The sequence below is a fragment of the Hipposideros armiger genome, unplaced genomic scaffold (assembly GCF_001890085.2).
Source record: "Hipposideros armiger isolate ML-2016 unplaced genomic scaffold, ASM189008v1 scaffold_324, whole genome shotgun sequence".
In the NCBI taxonomy this organism is placed as follows: Eukaryota; Metazoa; Chordata; class Mammalia; order Chiroptera; family Hipposideridae; genus Hipposideros; species Hipposideros armiger.
The window spans coordinates 1,491,191-1,507,501 of NW_017731674.1; the positions used below are offsets into that span (position 1 = coordinate 1,491,191).

At 48.1% G+C, this 16,311-nt stretch overlaps 1 protein-coding gene across 7 annotated transcripts in view; it reads right to left on the reverse strand.

The window, feature by feature from the left end:
* Positions 1-16,311, reverse strand: part of DDR2 (discoidin domain receptor tyrosine kinase 2) — a 103,741-nt gene that overhangs the window by 77,230 nt on the left and 10,200 nt on the right. The window contains exons 1-2 of one of the 7 annotated variants that reach the window (XM_019660657.1): positions 3,534-3,944; positions 3,040-3,265 (exon numbers count right to left, since the gene is read on the reverse strand). The exons of 2 other annotated variants lie outside the window; for them this stretch is intronic. The gene's annotated coding sequence lies outside the window, so the exon portion shown is untranslated. Of the gene's footprint in view, positions 1-2,658; positions 2,747-3,028; positions 3,266-3,533; positions 3,945-16,311 lie in introns of those variants that run through there. 4 more of the 7 variants (XM_019660655.1, XM_019660661.1, XM_019660662.1 and 1 more) reach the window with 4 other exon arrangements.

Sequence of the window (16,311 nt, forward strand, 5' to 3'; positions counted from 1 at the left end):
GCACAGGGCTCTCCAGGTGACTGATGGCTGCCAGCATCCCGATGGAAAGGCCTAGAAGGAGACCGCTGTGGACACGGTGCCTCCTGCAGCCAGACGCTCACTCAATACCAAAGGGGTGATGTGGGGGGAGGGGAGTGGGTCCAGGGAGCCAGCTTACATTTGCACACGTTTTAATAATGTCCAGACAATCGACCATCCTAACGGGCGGAAGGCGTTTTCCCTGTGAAATGGGTCCAGGCCCGGTTTGGGTCTGTAACACCGGGTTCCTCCGACAGCGGAGTCTGCTGTCTCCCTTGAAAAAGCGTGTCCTGCCTCGTCACCACGGGTAGCAGCACAGCCTGCTCCGTCCCAAACTGAGTGGAGCCACCGAGAAAGCTGCCCCCACGACCGCACAGCTGTCCAGCCCCTGTGGGCAGGCTGCCCCTGCAGAGGGGACAGGAGAGTATCTGGCCTTAGGAAGCGGGGTTGTGGCGGGGTGGGAGTCACAGAGTTCTGATGACGGGAAACAACACGCCTGGTCACTGTCGCCTAACCCTCACACACTCACAGGAAAGTGTCCTAGCAGCCCGTGACGGGGGCGGCCATTCCTGATGCCTGCTGTTGAATCAAGCCGTGTAGCGTAAGGTGGTCGTGGGGTTTGGAACGGCATCACCGTGCTTTCCCCGGCAGCCCTGAGAAGCTGGCGCTGAGAAAGTCAGGAACAGGTGGGGGTGACAATCGCCGACTCCCACGGGGGCTCCCAGCCCTGAAGGTGTCACAGCACCTCCCCCACAAGCACCCACAGGCACTCGGCCCCCATGCGGCCTTACGCAGAAGCACACGCCACCAAGTTCCCATCCTTTTCATTAGGACCGTTTCCACACCTTTTTTTCCAAACACCAAATATCAAGTTTCCAAAAGAAGCTGGAAGTGGCCCTGCTAGAGCCTTAAAAACCTTTGTGTAAAGCAACACTGTGAGTGTTTTGTCCATGAAAGCTCAGGGGGCAAAACCGGGCACTGAGCCTGTCGAAGTCCTTGCTCAGGACAGCACAGACCCCACAGGGGACGTGGGGACTACACAGTGTCCTGCAGCCACACTGCTTCCTCGGCAGAAACGCTGGCCGAGCGGGACCCCCAAGTTCACACAGACAACCCGGGAACATGGCCCAGGAGGAAGGGTGCTTCCCTTCAGGGAGGCGGCCCCGAGACTGAGTATCACACAGCCGCGTGGCAGAGCCACTCACACCCCTGCCTGGTGCCTGGTGGTCACCCCTGGGAGACCCGCGCACTCAGCACCCCCGCAGCTTCAGAACGCACCATGTCCAATGTCTCTGAAAACAGTGATGCCGAAACGTATTGCCGTTGTTGCCACGACACACATACGGAGGCGCCGGTGCAGAGGGCAAGCGGCTTTGCCAAGCGGTGGGAGGTGCCTCCAGAACTTGAACCTGGAGCCCAGCTCGTTCCTAGCAAAGGTGAGCGCCCACCCAGCGCCCAGACACCAACCCAAGAGACGCCCTCTCAGCCCCTTCCCCAGATCCAGACAGACCATCCCAACACAGACGCCTCTGAGGGGGCCGGGCCGCTCCCCTGGCCTGACCCCGCTGTCCTGAACAGGGGGAGGGCCGTGCTGCTGCCCAGCCTTTCAGAGCCCAGGTTTCACTTCTCTTCCCAAGAAAACATTTATAACTAAGTAAGGGGACGCGTGGTAACTGGGCTTGAGGTGACCATTCCACAACGTATACAAACATCGAATCGTTATGTTAAAGCCTGAAATAAATATAATAACAGGTCAATAATACCTCGACTAAAAACAATGAAAGGATAAAATGCAAACAATCAAAAGGGCGCAGTTTTAGAGTCAGACACCCATGCGTTCCTAACTTATTAGCTGCATCTCTTTGAGCAGCTCAGTCCACTTCTCCAAGCCTTAACGTCCTTCAAATCAGAGCAGCGCCCTAGGGAGGGACCTGGGGACTCGCGCCCGGGAAGCACGCAGGGTTGCGGCCTGCAGCCTGGGGCAGTTTGAGCGCCGTCTCTGCGGCTATTCTTTCCACAGCGACCATGGAACCGCCGCCGAAGCTCTGCGGAGAGCTGGCGCCCTCGTGGTGACGCTAATTGAGCTCAGCCATGAAATGAACGCAGAGTGGGACGAGCCTGGGATGGCAGCAAGAGGCCCTCGGCCCCGTCTCAGCCCCACTAGGAACATGTCAGCCCCTGGGTCAGCCCCGCATGGTGCAGTGGGGCCAGATGGCCTCTGGAAGGTTCTTTTCAGGACGCTGTGTTCCTCTCGGGGAGGACGTGAGGGCCAGCAGTCAGCAAAATGGTGCTGAGGCCCCGCTGGCTCCACAGGGCGGACTCCGGCCTCCAATCGCTGGCCTGACAGTGTCAGCCACTTGGAAAGCCCTCCTTCCCCTTGGATGGGGCTCCTGAGCCCCGGCCAGGACTCCGCGGTCCCAACTGCAAACAGCCCCACATCTTCGATAACAAAGGGAAAGGCACCCCAGGCCAGCGAGGCGACGGATGAGGCCCGGCAGTGCGTTTCCCCGTCCGGTCCACCCAGGCCCCCCGCCGCCCCAAACCTCAGGGCGAAGCCGCCCCTCGGCCCACGCTGCCCTTCTCACAATAAGTCACCACTCCCCTGAAAAAGCGAAAGGACGAACACTGTCCCCTGCAAACCTCAGGACCCCCCAACGCCAGCCCGGCTCCCGCTCGCCGGGAGCTCGGCCTGTCTCGTCTGCCAACGGTTTCAGCTCCAGCTCTGTCGCTGTGACGTGCGGCTGCGACGGACGGACGCCCCGGTGGGGCTCCCACTGCCCTTGGTAGTTAGTGCCCCTTCCTGTTCCCTCCAGAGCACCAACCCGGCCTCCCGGACACGCAAGCCCACGGACTTCTCAAGCCAGGGGGGCCTCGGCCCCTTCCCTTCGTCGCCTCACTTCAAACCCCCTTCTGCCTCCTTTGTAAACTTTTTCGGAGACGCCAGAAGTATAGTCAGAGCTTTCGTTTTCGGAAAAGAAAAAAACATGAAGGAGAAAACCCCCACACACACATGTAACTTACGCTCCTCCAGGCGTGCACAGCTGTGGAAGGAAGAAAACGAGCTGGAGTCCACTGCGCTCCCCGGCCCCAAAAGGAGGGTTTGTTGTGAGACGCTCCTTTTTCCACTGAGCCGGTGGAGGAGCCCGGTGGCGGCATTCACCCACAGGCTGATGCAAGACGCCTTTGAGAGAAACCTTGCATTCTGAGGATTCCTGGGAGCGCGCCAGGGAGCCCGGCATCCAGCGTACTGCACATTTGGTTTCAATTAGGAAGGGGGTTGGGAGGGAAGGAGGAAAGTCACCAATCAGAGCGGTTTTCTGTTTAGAGACCATTTCTTCTGACCCAGGGGACCACGGGCAAAGCTATAATTTACAGCAAAACCCATTCATAGAAGAAAAACTACGTATAACCAAAGGACGGTCTTAAAGACATAGCGCCCTTCCGCCACATCTCCAAGCCCTCCCCTCCGCCAGGGCCCTGGGCCCCACCCGGCGACCCCACCTCATTTTTCTTACTTGGGCTGAAGCTACAAGCACAGCTTAAGATTTGGATTCTCTTCCAATGGACGCTTCCAGGACAGTTGGGTCATGCGCATGGCGTCGATGTTGGGTTTTATCCGTGAAAGATCAGGGCTGAGCCCGCCCCCGAGAAGATCTGAGTCAATCCGCACTCCCCCACACACACAACCCCCCACCAAGAATACTGGACACTTGCAGAGTCTGAGACCCGTTTCCCCTCAGTTCCCAGGTGGCTGCTGCCTCCAAGGGTCTGCTGCTGTGCTGGATTCGTGCTGCTAACTGGAAACACTAGAGTTTACAAGGACTTCTGTTATTTTGAAAACCTTTTCTTTCCTTTTTCCTCTTTTTATTTTTTTTTCCTATCTGTGGCCATGGCCAGAGATCATGTGAACGGGGAGTGCAGGCCCCTGGAGGAAGCCTTCCTCGGCTCTCTAAAGGATAACTGATAATCGGCTCCATCCATCTGGGCGCGTGGCCTTAACCCTTCGGAGCCTGGATCACACCTGACCGAGCTCCAGGCTGCCCTGGAGGTCTGATCCCCTGTGAGCAGGACCAGGACCGACAAGGTCAGGAGGGGCTGGGGGAAGGCGGATGGCAAATGGACGTTAGGAGACCTCCCCGACCTTGGAGACACAACCGCCTCATCGGGGCTCCTGAGCCTGGGCATCGCCTCTCTGCTCGCCCTCACAGGCAGTCGGGGCTGCACAGCCCCCACGATGAGCAAAAGGCGGCGGCGAAGTGCCCGGAAAAGGAGGGGAGGAAGGGGCTGGGGGGTGGTCCCCCCGTAAGTTTGGAGGAGGAGATACTCCTGAAGAGGAGCAGGGGGCAAGGAGCCCTCCACTGGATGGTCACAGGGGCCCAGCTGTCAGCGTTAAAGCCCTAGAAGGTCATTCAGTTCATCAGAAAGCGGCCTTTCGTGCCTGAGCGTCACCGCTGGGGGACACAGAGGACTGAGGCTGCTTGGAGGCCCACACCTCAGGACCCCTCCCAATGCAGGAAAAGCCTGTAGACGTTCCAGTAGAATGTCATCCAGACTTTCTTTGCTATCTTTTTCATAGCACCTTCTTAGAGGTCACGGTTAGGCCCCAGACTTGGCTGAGGATAACCTGAGTGGTGGACATGGTATTTTTCTTAGAGTGCCTCCTACGTCTGACACAGCTCGGATGCAGTCGGGCTATCTTCTGTCCCTTGGTCCTGTCTTCACTTGGTGGCTCTCCCCAGGAGTCTCCTTGGTCAGCACCCCAACAGGTTCCGGACAGGGCTGCCAGCTCCTCACACAGACCACAGCTGTCTGGGTTTGGAGCCCTACCACTGGCTCAGGCTGAAGTCCTCGTGACACATCATGGACAGACAGCCCTGCCTGTGGCGGAGAAGCACCTGAAAACCGGTGTCATTATGCTGGACACATCCTTGTACTCACAGGGTTTTGAGTGAGGCTGGAATTCCTAAAACTGTGGGAACAGGGGTGGAACATTACCATCCTGTTCCTCTGTGAACAGATTTGGCCCCTGGTTTGGCTGGGGGAGCACAGGTCGCTGCCATCAGGGTGGGCTCCGCGGGAGACACGCACCTCATTACGAAGACCCTCCCCAGTAAGCGGGTTCCTGACAAACAGGATGGCGCTCCGCCACCTGGACCCGACCAAACACAGGCCAGAGCTGTCTGCAGTGGTCAAGATGCACATAGCTAGAAGCAAGGGAGCCTGCAAGACGACTGCCCAAGGCGCTCTCTGGGCGACGGAGCATCACGTGGCTACAAGTGTTCAGAGCTGAGATCATGGTCGTGTTTCTGTCTCCAAACGGCTGGGGGATGGACAGCTTTTGATGCCTTAGGAGGTAAAAGGAGCGTAACTAACAGTTTAACACACGCGCACACACAGTCATACATTTAAGCTTCACCAGGAATAAAACTAGAAATTAGCCCCAGTAAGCCAGCACCTAGTTACCTGTCTTTTCTCATCTCTCCCCTGCCCGTCTCTGCACAGCTTCCTTTGACCAGCGTTTTCAGCCACCCAGGCTTTCCGCTTCTTTCACACACAACTGAAGGTGGTTTCCCTGTGCCTCTGTGCTGGGTGTGCGTCTGCTCCCTCCCTGGGATCACGAGGGCGGAGTGGGTGGGGACAGCCGTCTGTGTATCCCCTGCAGATCGCTCACTCCATCACTTCCCTCCCTACCCTCTTGTCTGCTGAAGCCCATCTTTGTGTCACTGAATCCTAGCACCCCCACCAGTGTGTCTGTCCTGAGTGTCCCCTGCTGCCATCTGTACCACATCCCTGTCCACACTCTGGTTGAAGGGCCCGCCCCGCACATGACACGGATCTCGGAGCAAGCGCAGCTCGAGACACTGTTGTCCCCAGACTCAGGCCCAGTGAGGGGCGATCGCCTCATCCATAATGACAACCCTCCTCATGAAACCTGAGGACCGGCTGCCTGGCTTCGGGCTGGGGTTCTTCCAGCATCTGTGAAAGGAGCAACATACGCTCCACCCCCAAATGTCTTGTTAGGGGTCCAAGAAGCTCGGAGAGTCAAAGGATGTGGAGGTGAGCCTCGCTTTTAGGGCTGCGCCCCCTTTCCCCTGCGCCTCGGGAGAGCAGTGAGGAGTCTGCGAGGTCCTTTCGGGAGGGAGCCTGTGCCTGACTCTTAAATATCATCTCATCCCCCAAACACCTCCCTCTGGGCCTCTCTGCTTCACATCCTCCCCTCCTCTCTCCACGCGTAGCTCCATCCCACCATCCTGAGTTACACCGTGAGCACCACCTCCCTGTTTCTAACACACAACATACCGCAAAGCAGGCGGGGTTTTAGTACCAGAGCTCGTTTCCATGTGCAATACCAGTTTGCAATGTCCAGGAAACTCCAAGTGCCTTCAAGATAAAGCCCACATTCTGATTCTGTGCAGCCCCGTATGCTTCGGGAAGGCTCAGACATCAGTCTGCGATCGGGATTTGCGGGACTATACTTCCCAGTTAGTTTACTGCCAAGCCTTACCACGGCGCTGCTGCCTCAGGTGGTACTGGGCACCATCACTATTACAGTCGTGCCATCGCCCATTCCCTTTATGGCAATTGCTCCTAAGTGCAAACTCGACCACTTCCCTTAATGGTCTTTCTGCCCCGTCCAGACTCCCAGCCCTTCCAAACCCAAGCTCATCGGAGCCTTAGTTCCCGTCAAGAGCTACATGGTCCCACTTGGAAACTATTAAACTGTGTTCCTAAATGTTAACACGCCTCCAGTGTCTCCGCCAGAAATGTCCCCAAGACAGGGAAGAAGTCTCAGTGTGCAGCCACAGAGCGTGTTCCTGGCTGGGACCCACAGTCCCTCCAGGAACCCCCACCCGAGGCACCCTGGCCCTGAGCCTCAGTTTCAGAGCCCCCTAAGTGGCAGCCCCTTGTCCCTCTCGCCCCACCTGTCCACACTGAATATTCAAATGAGCGTCTCCTCCACCAGCCTCAAAAACTCTTAAAAGTTGGTATTATGTCCTGTTCATCTCTGTATTCCCAGGATCTCTGGCTTGTGGTAGGATTTCAATCCATGACAGCAGATTTATAAAACATGGTAGAAAATAAATACCACGAATCAGGTCCAGATCAAATGTCATAAGATTTTAGAGGAAGAGAGGGCCTTTTGTTAAATAGATCACAGAGTCTTCACGGAAGAAACAGCATTTTCAAGGCCTTGGAAAATAGTTACAACTTGGAATTCCAGGCAGATAGAACCAACCCAGCAAGGAGGCCCAAGCCAGAGTGAAGGCCACATCCTAGAGGCCAGGAAAGGCCGACAAGGTCCCAAATCTTAGCACCTGTGAGCATCGGGGGTACAGAAAAGAGGAAGGCATGCCCACTTGACAGCTACAGCAGGAGGAAGGAGCAGGTGCCTACCTGAGGTCGGGGAAGATGACAGCAGACTAGAGAGGGAGACACAGGACCAGGGGCTGCCGTCCTGAGACTGGGATAGAGAGCACCTGCCAGGATGGAGGGATGGCTCTGGAGGAAAGGAAGAGCCATGGCGGAGAAATGGCGTGTATACAGTTCCACAGCGACAGGCAGAGTGACGAGATAGTGGCGAAGCTGTTTTACGGTGGTTTGCGGTGGAACGCGGCTTCTCCAAAGGGGCAGAGTGACATGGCTAAGGGCATGACTCTGGTACCTGCACACCCGAATTTAAGTCTTAGTTCAGCTCCTTGCTATCAGAATGACCCTGACTCACTGACTTCGCCTCTCCGTGCCCCAGTTCCCTGGTATGTGGCTTGGAGAGTTGTTGTGAAGAATAAATGAGCTAACAAACGTAAAGCAGTTACAGCAGTATCTGCCTCGTGGTGACCACTCGGTAAACGTTAACTAGCTAGAATATAAAAGACAGAAAAAAATACACATGGAAATGTACAGGAGGATGACTGTCAAGGAAATTAGGACTCAAAAGTACAGGATGACCAGGGCTTATACTGCACCACCAGGATTGTCTCTGAGTCGTAGAACAATGTACCTTCAGCCCACTGAGCCCACCTGCTCCCCACACACATGCTGCCACATTCTATAGGTGGGGAGACCTGACGCGCAGAGAGAATAAGCAACTTGGCCCCTGGTCACTCTGGTAACAGGCACAGGGAGGACCAGTCTCCCAATTCCTGATCCAGTATAGAGCCACCATCTCACAGGAAATGACACAAAGGTGACGCAGCAGCTGATCAGAACCTGAGTGATTTACCCAAAGAACAAGAGGGATGCGGGGCCAGCCGTATGTGTCACACTGGCCTCCCACCTTGCAGTCTCAATTCTCCAGCATTTGTATTTCTGTTTTGAAATTAGTTTTAAAGACGGTGTCTCTAGAAACAACCTACAAAGGATCTAATCTGAAACACATTATATAATAATCATATCCCAAAATGTCCATTTGAGTATAATGTCTCAGAGAAAAGGAAAAAAGGAGGAATAAGGCAATCGTGCAGAAAACCTTCTGGGGAATGATAAAAATAAACCTAAAATATTGGTTGAACTTCCAATCTTTCACTTTCAAATTCTGTCCAATGATGTGATTTCTGGGTCCTGCTTTGTATTGAAAACCTCTGCTGTTTATGGAATGAGTGTCTCAGTCAGATATGGAGATATGTTATTTTCAGATCCGTTAAACAAATCTGGTTACCCAATAGGTCAGATTATGTTTCTGATTAAACAATGTGCTGGATAAATATAGGACTTCAACCAGCAACAGTGGTTTGCTATTGTTCAGTTCTTCACGCAGAAGCAATCATTTAAGAAGCCAAGGATGGAGAGAAGAAAGGAAGGCTGTTTTGGGAATAATATAAAGAAACTTAATTTGTAGTTTCCAGAGAAAAGAAGAATCAAATGAAAATGAAATTGGTGTTCTGGGTTTGGGGATCTAAATAGGTCCAATAGAAAAAAAGGAGATTATAGAAATGTGAAACTATCATCACAATTTCAGTTGCACACTTGAAAAAAAATAGGGAAAAATGTCTAAAATAGAACTTGTATTTGGCCTGCCAACTGAAAATTGATATTTTCATTATGTTTTCAGGCAAGGGTTGATTTGTAAATACTAGGTACAGTTTTGCTCCATGATTTAAACAGCTTTTTCCTATATAAAATCTTCTGGAGAACATAAAAGCAAGAATAGACATATCTTGGGAGTTTTTTTATGACAGCGAAGACAGGGTCCTCAGGTCCCCTGCTTGCATTCCTGTAAGGGCGTAACGATGTTCTGGGTCCAGCTCTACCGCTCACTATCTCCTTTTTGGGCCATTCACCTAAATCAACCAAGATGAACAAAGGCTCATGTCCCTTAGCTAACCACTGGTTATAAATTATCTTGGTCTGAACCATGAAATTTAATGCTTCAGTTTGTCCACCAATAAAAATAACACCCTGTAAGGACAATGCCAGTATGTGTTTAAAGGAACTGTCAACGGGAAAAAATGTTTGCATATTCTAAATGGTGTCCTCTAAAAATAACTCATACGGACGCATCACCATATGCATTTTTTTTAACTCTTTCCAAAAATCAAAGTCACTGCATCATCATGAGATGTGTCTCTTTTAAGCTAAACCTTTAGGTTTTGCGGTTGTGTTCACAAACCTTGGAACATAATTATGAAAGAATTTGCCTTTGTGACAGGTATTGTGGCCACTGTCTTCCATAAGGAATAGTAAGATGGAGATTCAATTTTTAAAACATCAGTTTAGCCATTTCAAGATGACATGTCACATGCATCTGTACCTCCTGAGTTTGCATCTGAATGTTAGCACAAGGAGATGCACTTCCAAAATGGTGGAGTGAGCACTTCCCAGAATCTCTTCCTCCATAAAAGCAACAAAAACACTGGAAAAAATGTCAAAATCAACTATTTCAAAACTGGAAATTAACCAAAGGCTTGCAACAATCTGAGGAGCATTTATTAAAGAAAAATGGCTAAAATTATGTAAGAATCATGAGCTTTGTGGAGTTTTAACTTGCTCTATTCTCATCGCCCTCTGCCCAGCCCTGCACTGGCCTTTAAAACCAGCAGCCTCAAAACCATGAGAAAAACAGCAGCCTAGTAGTCGCTAGTGGGGACACAGGGGTTTGGAGCTCCCCAAAAAGCAACATCTGCAGAAAACTGTCACTATTGTACCTGTCTGGTAACTCTGGAAAAGCTCCATTTATAGGGCTTGATTGAACTCAAAACCCTATCCCTAGGACATTTGTCCAAAACTATTAATTGTGGCCATTAAATCAATTAATTAAATCAATTACACCAATAGTGGCCAAGGTTTAACCCTGCAGTTATGTTAGGCAGCAACACGAGTTGGAGCAAACAAGAGGCTGGCCACAAAACCTAAAAGGAAACTCTGGGTATGCTATGTCCGTCGGGGACTTTGAAAAGCCTGAACACGTTTTCCTAGAAGAAAACACACCTGTATAAGCACGCCCAGGAGAGATCTGAGAAAGACCTGAGCTCTGACTTCCGGCCACCTTGAGGCTCTGCAAATAGGACTAAGGATAAAGTGCAAGCTGCTGCCCAGGGTGGCCATGTGTCCCAAGACAGAGGCCCTCGGCAAGGAGGAGGAGACTTTTTGGTTCAAAGCGTTTAAGGAAATCTCTGTCCAATCACTAACTGACCTTTAAGGTAATCTAGCAGAGATTCCAGTGGCCACACATGCAAAGAATACAGACTGAGGGATTAGTTAAAAGTCACTAAACAAACAGCAACAGCAAAAAACAAAGGAGAGAGGAGAACCTGATTTCTTGGTTGCCACATTACATTATTTGAATTGTCCATTAAAAAAAAAAAAAAGACATGCACACAACCAGAAAAGTATGGCCCACACAAGGAGAAAAAAAAAAAACAATCAATAAAAACTATTTCTGAGGCAGACCAGATGTTAAACTTACTAGTCAAAGACCTTAAATCAGCTATTATGAATATTTTCTAAGACCTAAAGAAAACCATACTAAAAGAATTAACAGTTTAAGAACAATGTCTCATCAAATAGATAAAATAGAGACAGAAGTTATAAAAAAGAACTAAGCAGAAATTTTGGAATTGAAAAGCACAATAACTGAAATCAAAAATTCATTAGAGGAGCTCAACAAAGATTTGAGCTGGCAGAGGTAAGAATCAGTAAACTTGAAGATAGATCAATAGTGATTGCCCAGTCTGAGAAATGTAAATAAAAGAAAACCGAGTCTCAGAGACCTGTGGACACTATCCAGTATACCAACATATACATAATGGGAGGTCTGGAAGAAAAGGAGCGAGAAAAAGGCAAAAAGAACATATGAACAAATAATGTCCAAGAACATACTAAATTTGATGACAAACATTAAACTACATACCCAAGATCAATAAACTCCAAGGAGAATAAATGTAAAATATCTACACCTAGACCCATTATAGTCAAACTATTGAATGCCCAAGAGTAAAACAGAATCTTGAAAGCATCAAGAGAAAAATGAGTTGTCATAACAAGAAATCCAAATTAAGATTAAATGCTGACTCACTGGATACCATGGAGGACAGAAGGTAGTGGGACAACATATTTAAGTGCTAGAACAAAAATAAATGCCAACCAAGAATTTTATGTCCTGTAAAACTATCCTGCAAAAAAATAAAGGAGACATTAAAATATTACCATACTTTTAAAAAACTGACAGAATTCATTACTAGCAAACAATCCCTGCAAGAATTACTAAAGGGAGTCCTTCAGGCTCAAATGAAAGGACTCTAGACAGAAACCTGAATCCGTATGAAGAAATAAAAGCACTGATAAAAATAAGTACACAAGTATACGTAAAAACAGTATAAATGTATTTTTGGGTTTTTTAAATTTTTTTTTTTAAGATTTTTATTGGGGAATTGGGGGAAGGGGAACAGGCAAGTTGCTGTCCTTTTGTTCTTCAGTCTAGTTGTGGAGGATGTTGCTTCACTGGCCCAAGTTGGCACCTTCATTGTGCTCTTCCCGGGCGAGGCAGATCAGTTGTCGGCTTCTGGATGGCTGCTCACTGCGGCTGCTGGCTACACACGGTAGCCCATGGCAACCCACTGCAGCAGGGGCTGCAGCCTACACCGTCACCGGTGACTCACGGCAGCCCAGCCCCAGGTTGAGCTGTTGTTCAACATCTTAGCTGTAGAGGGCAGCGTCACTGGCCCTCATATGTGGGATCCGAACCGGGGCCCTCTGGCGTCCCCAGCCAATTCTTAACCAACGTGCCACTCAGCCGGCCCTGTATTTTTGTTTTTAACACTTTTCTTCTCCTAACTGATTTAGAAGACAATTAAATAAAGCAAGAATTATAAAAATGTGTTGATGGGCTTCAGATGTATAAAGATATAATGTATATAAATAATAATAGCAAAAAGGAGTGGGCAAGGAGCGATACTGGATACTAACTTTTGTATACTATTAAAATTAAATTGGTATTAATTTGAACTAGATTATTTTAAGTTAACATGTTAACTGTAATCCCCAAGGAAAACACTAAAAAATGACAAAAAAATAACAACAACAAAATATACATATATATAATGTAATATGTACTACACATACAGAGGGCACCAAAAATATGTATACACATTTTAAGAAAGGAGAAAACTATTAAAGCTGTAATACTCAATGTATACTGATAACAAAAGATGAGTACAAGTCACGTGTGACTTCTGTAATTACAAGACGTGCTGTAAGTGGTTCCCATCAGTGTCCAGACATTTCTGATTACGTACTGCTTGAGCAACGTTGACTGAAGTGTCCACTTGTGCACATTTTCTTGGCACCCTGGTATTATATGTATATGTAATTAATTTATCAATTAATTACATATCTATTCATCAATTAATTTATTATATATTATCAATTAATTTGATGTATTAATTTATCAATTAATTTTCATTATTTGATAAATTAATAAATCACATATATTATATACAATAAAAGAAAAAGCAAGGGAATCGAAATGGTACACTAGAAAATATCTATTTAATACACAAAAGAAAGTATTAATGTGGGGATAGAGGGCAGAAAAGACAAAGCAAATAGAAAACAATGACAAAATGGCAGGTGTAAATCGTACATTATTAGTAATTACATTAAATATAAGTGGATTAAACTTCCAACCAAAAGGCTGATTTGAAGAATAGATTTAAAAATATATTTGTGTATGTATGTATTTTCCTTATTTTCTATTTATAAGATCATGCTGTATGAAAATAGACATTTTTCTTCTTTCATACCAAGCTAGATTCCTTTTATTTCTCTTTCTTGTCTAACGGCTCTGGACCTCCAGTGCGATGATGAATTAAAGTGGGAAAAGTGGACATGCTTGTCTTGTTTCTGATCTTAAGGGGAAAGCTTTTAGTGTTTTATCATTTAATATGATGTTATTTGTAAATTTTCATAAATGCCCTTAGTCAGATTAAAGAAGTTTCCTTCTATTCCTAGATTGTTGAATGTTCTCATCATGAAAGAGTGTTGGATTTTGTCAAATGCTTTTTCTTCAATTTAGATGATTATGTGTTTTTTCCTTTCATTTTATTTATGTGGTATATTAAACTGAATAATTTTTACATGCTGAATCTCTCTTTCACTCTTACTAAAAATGCCACTTGCTCATGTGTAAAAAATCCTTTTAATACACTGCCTTATTCATTCTGCTAGTATCTTATTGAGGATTTTTGTGCCTATTGTTTGTAAGGGATGGTGTTCTGTAGTTTTCTTCCTATGATGTCTTTGTCTGGTTTTAGTATCAGGGTAATGCTGGCCCCATCAACTGAGATAGAAAATGGTCCCTTTTCTCTTGTCTTGTGACCGAACTTTAGAAACAATTGATGTAAATTCTTCTTTAAATGTTTGGTAGAATTCACTAATGAAGCCATCTAGGCATAATACAAAAGATTTCCCAGAATGGAAAGACATAAATCTCAAGCTGAAAGCATCCTCAAGAAGCCAGCAAAGTTAGTGAAAAATGTTTCACACCAAGGAATTTTATCATGAAGTCAGAAAAATAGAGATAAAAGATCCTCACAGCTCAGAGAGACTCAACAACACACACAGTGATCCATTCTGGGAATCAGTAGTGCATCCAATTTCGCAACAGCAATCCTGGAAGCTAGAAGACAATGAATCAATGCCGCCCAAATCTGAAGGAGAATCTCTCCAACCTGGAACGCTGGGCCCAGCCAAAATATCTATCCAGTGTGGCAGTGAACAAAAATAGTTTAAAGTATGCAAGGAACCAAAAACTTACCTTTCAGGCACCCATCCTTGGGAAGGTACTGGAGTACGTTCTCCATCCTTGCAAGGGAGGAAGCCAGTGGGAAAGATGTGGAAACAGGGGGTCCGATACAGAAGAAGAGCGGGAGAAGAGCCCGGGCGGAAGCCACGGGCTGGAGGGAGCGGAGGCATGCCCGAGGTGCGAGCGGGCCTTAAAACTGAAATTTAGATTCATTGCTCTGCAGTTGAGAGATCTTTTAAGACATTTGGACAAAACAGCAGTGGGTAAATAGATAGCGAAGCAAATGGAAAAATAAGGAAATTATTAACTCTAGATTACATAGAAAGTTGTGTATAGAAAAAAGCATAATGATAGTAGACCACGCAGAGAAACCCTAATACTGTAAATGCTAATACTGATTTGACCTAATACCATGCTATAACCATACTGGGAGGAGATTAGGAGGATGAAGGGGAGATGATAAATAAGGGAAGGTATTTAGAAAGCTAAGCCCTCATCTTCCATGACAGAAAGTTAATAGATAACATCTAAAATTGATAAATTAATAAATCATACTATATACATAAATACTTGTCTATGGAAATATGGAAGTGAATACAAGAAAACGCGACAAGAATTTAAAGTGGTTACTTCTAGGAAACGGCTGGGGGAGGGGAGCTTGGATAAGAGTGGGGCAGAGAGCTGGTATTTTTAAAACAGTCCTTTTACTATCATTTCATTTTCTAAACACATCAAGAGAAGTACAAATTAAATTAAAATTTTCAAGTAACATTTTAGTGTAAATGAATTTATCAGACCCTTTTTAAAAAAGGGTGTTTGTTGGAGTGAAGCCTAAAGAGAGCATATAAAAATAAGAAAATTTCACTGATGTCTACAACCCATACTGCTGGCACTATTTCTGAGACTCAGTCCCGAGTCCCGTCCCGTCCTTCCCAGCCCTGCTGCAGGGTCTCCACCATGTCATCCACACCTAGACCATTTGCTCAGTTAACCGAGGACCCCTCCATTCTCACGCCAGCTGCCCTGGAACCCGGTCTGAACTTGGTTACTAACTAGCCGTGCAAATTTGAGGGGGTGACTTCTCCTCTTTGAGCCTCAGTGGCCTGGTCTGTACAATACTCAGACCAAGTGATCTCTCAGTCCTTCTGCAGGTGGGAGACGCTTTCACAGGCCGAGCTGTGGCAGGACCCACGGGAAACATGGATCGGGAGTGGGAAGAAGTGGGCTCGGGGAGCATCCGTGCTGGCGTACTGGGACAACACATAGCCCAACGTTCTAGAACCTCAAGCTGGTTTTCTCCTAATACCTAAGCATTTGAAACTGCTGCCCTCTACTGCCCAGAAATAACTTCCCAGGAAGGCAGCAAAGGCCTCCAGAACCGAGCCAGCAGGACAAGGCCCCAGGGAGGCAGCTGACTCACAGGAACTACTAGCCTATATGTACTCAGGAAATAAGTGAGAAAGCAAGCCATAAAATCTGCCGGAGCAAATACTTTCTGCTCTGGGCTGCGGTATGCCCTCACCGTTACCCTCCAGGTTGGCATGTGCCAGCCCCTGACAGCAGGGCAGACGCGGGCAGGAGAAGCGAGGGGCCACATTCCAGGACTCCAGGCGGCGGCAGAAACCAGCCTCCAAGAGTCACTGTGGGAAGGCCAGTGACACGGATACAGGAGACGAGGGTGAAGCAGAAACAGCTCTTTCCTAATAGCTGTTAATTGAAAAAGTGCGAGGCGGGCCGGCCGAGTGGCGCGATGGTTAAGAACTCGCTTGGGATGCCAGAGGGCCCCGGTTCGGATCCCACATATGAGGGCCAGTGACACTGCCCTCCACAGCTAAGATGCTGAACAACAGCTCGACCTGGAGCTGGGCTGCCATGAGTCGCCGGCGACGGCGTGGGCTGCAGTGGGCTACCGTGAGCGGCCAGCAGCCGCAGTGAGCGGCCGTCCAGAAGCCGGCGACTGATCTGCCTCGCCAGAGAGGGGCGCAATGATGGTGCCAACTTGTGCCAGTGAAGCAACATCCTCCACAACTAGATTGAAAAACAAAAACGACAGC